This window comes from Sesamum indicum, linkage group LG13 (genome assembly GCF_026168435.1).
Source record: "Sesamum indicum cultivar Baizhima isolate 11 linkage group LG13, ASM2616843v1, whole genome shotgun sequence".
NCBI classification, from domain to species: domain Eukaryota; kingdom Viridiplantae; phylum Streptophyta; class Magnoliopsida; order Lamiales; family Pedaliaceae; genus Sesamum; species Sesamum indicum.
This window is the reverse complement of record NC_142669.1, coordinates 67,501-70,000: the sequence shown is the minus strand read 5'-3', so window position 1 is coordinate 70,000 and position 2,500 is coordinate 67,501.

The window sequence follows — 2,500 nt, the reverse complement described above, 5'->3', positions numbered from 1 at the left end:
GCAGGCCGGCACTGCCCGCACGGGGCGCGCGCGCGCTGGCCGGCACCGCAGTGTCCGCACTTGGCGCGCGCGCGCTGGCCGGCACCGTGCGCACGGGGCGCGCGCGCGCTGGCCGGCACAGGGCGCACGGGGCGCGCGCGCGCTGGCCGGCACTGCCCGCACGGGGCGCGTGCGCGCAGGCCGGCACTGCCCGCACGGGGCGCGTGCGCGCAGGCCGGCACTGCCCGCACGGGGCGCGCGCAGGCCGGCACTGCCCGCACGGGGCGCGTGCCCGCTGGCCGGCACTGTCCGCACGGGGCGCGCGCGCGCTGGCCGGCACAGCCCGCACGGGGCGTGCGCGAGCTGGCCGGCACTGCCCGGACGGGGCCCGCGCGCGCAGGCCGGCACTGTCCGCACGGCGCGCGCACGCGCGTCGGCAGGGGCTTCCTGCACGGGCGCGCACGTCGGCAGGGGCTTCCTGCACGGGTGCCCGTCTGCTGCCGTCGTCCTGTGGGCGCTGGGGCGTCTGCTGCCGTCCGGCACTACTCTCGTGGCCGTCGCCTTCGATCACGCCGTTTTTCCGAAACATTTGCAACACTCGTCCCAATGATGACTTTAGAATGCAAAGACATCTTGCCCACGGCTTATTTGTCGGGTCTCGAAACATCGCGAAGCTTGTTTGTCCGATTTTGATGATTGTGGGAAGACAACTGACAGGGCGTTCCCAAAAAACATCGATGTTGCTCCATCTGATAACTCGTACGGAAGTGATCATGAATACGTAATGCTCATGTATGCATAATGTTTTTGTTGGAAAACAAGGGATTTGAACGTGAACCCTCCTTTTTTTACCGATTTTTCCCTTTTTTTTATTATTTTTTTAATAATTAAAATAATTAAATAAATATTTTCATAACTCAAAAAAAATGAATTAATCATGTGATTTTGAGGTGACGTGCAAATTTTCATGCAAAAATACGTTAAAATGCTTCAAAAATGCAAAAAAGTGCGTTGCTCAACCCTTTCAATGTCTACTCCTGTCACAAGCCTTTTTTTTTTTAAGCCTATTATAGGGGGAGGAGGGTGCTTGAGGGGGGTCTGGGCGGACGGGGCGGGCAGGGGCAAGGCGGCCCCCCCGTAGCCCCCAAGCCTCGGCCGTCCTCATGGCTTGGGCGTGGCTTGTGTTGGCCTTGTTTTGGCGGCGAGAGTCCGGCGAGGGACTCCGGCGGGGCGCTTGAGCGGGGGTCTACGGTGTTGCGTGCGGCCGATGCCCATTTGCATCGTGTGCGCCGAATGCCTTCCCGTCCGCAACGGCAAGCCGTCGGGGGCGTGCTTCGATTGCGATTTGCTAAAACATGGCCAACACAAGCCCCGTCCAAGCAAAGGTTGGTCGGTCGGTCCGCTTATGCTTGTCGGCCTCCCCCCGCATAAGCGGACCGATGTGGGTGCCGTCGGGATTCGACGGTCGGGGGTGCTTGTCGCCGCTTGTGGCTTGCGACGCTGAAATAAGTAGCTTGTGGTGGGCGAAGTGTCGGCAATCCCGATTTTGGGTGCGCTTGCTAGTAGCCCGTTGTCTGCGAACATGGAGGCGTCAAGGGCGGCCGGCGACGGCTTGCACCCCCGCCCGTCGGCTCCCGGTGGCACCCACACAGGAGGGTGCTTGAGGGGGGTCTGGGCGCTGGGGGCGGGCAGGGGCAAGGCGGCCCCCCCGCAGCCCCCAAGCCTCGGCCGTCCTCATGGCTTGGGCGTGGCTTGTGTTGGCCTTGTTTTGGCAGCGAGAGTCCGGCGAGGGACTCCGGTGGGGCGCTTGAGCGGGGGTCTACGGTGTTGCGTGCGGCCGATGCCCATTTGCATCGTGTGCGCCGAATGCCTTCCCGTCCGCAACGGCAAGCCGTCGGGGGCGTGCTTCGATTGCGATTTGCTAAAACATGGCCAACACAAGCCCCGTCCAAGCAAAGGTTGGTCGGTCGGTCCGCTTATGCTTGTCGGCCTCCCCCCGCATAAGCGGACCGATGTGGGTGCCGTCGGGATTCGACGGTCGGGGGTGCTTGTCGCCGCTTGTGGGTTGCGACGCTGAAATTAGTAGCTTGTGGTGGGCGAAGTGTCGGCAATCCCGATTTTGGGTGCGCTTGCTAGTAGCCCGTTGCCTGCGAACATGGAGGCGTCAAGGGCGGCCGGCGACGGCTTGCACCCCCGACCGTCGGCTCCCGGTGGCACCCACACAGGGCGGGTGTGGTCGTCGTCGTCGTCTGTTGCCCGCGACCCCGAGATCAGTAGCACGTGGCTGGCGAAGTGTCGGCAATCCCGGCATGCAAGGCTCCCGCACGGGAGCTGGGGTATGCTTTTGGGTGCGCTTGCTAGTAGCCCGTCGCCTGCGAAAGTGGAGGCGTCGCACAGGCAAGTCGGTCCGGTCCCTAGGTTTGTGCTCCTCGGTTCCCAACTCGTGCTTCGTCCCGAATCTTCGTGCCTACCGGGGCATGCTTGGGCGTGCTTGCTGCCGTTCGCCTGCCGCGACGCTCGA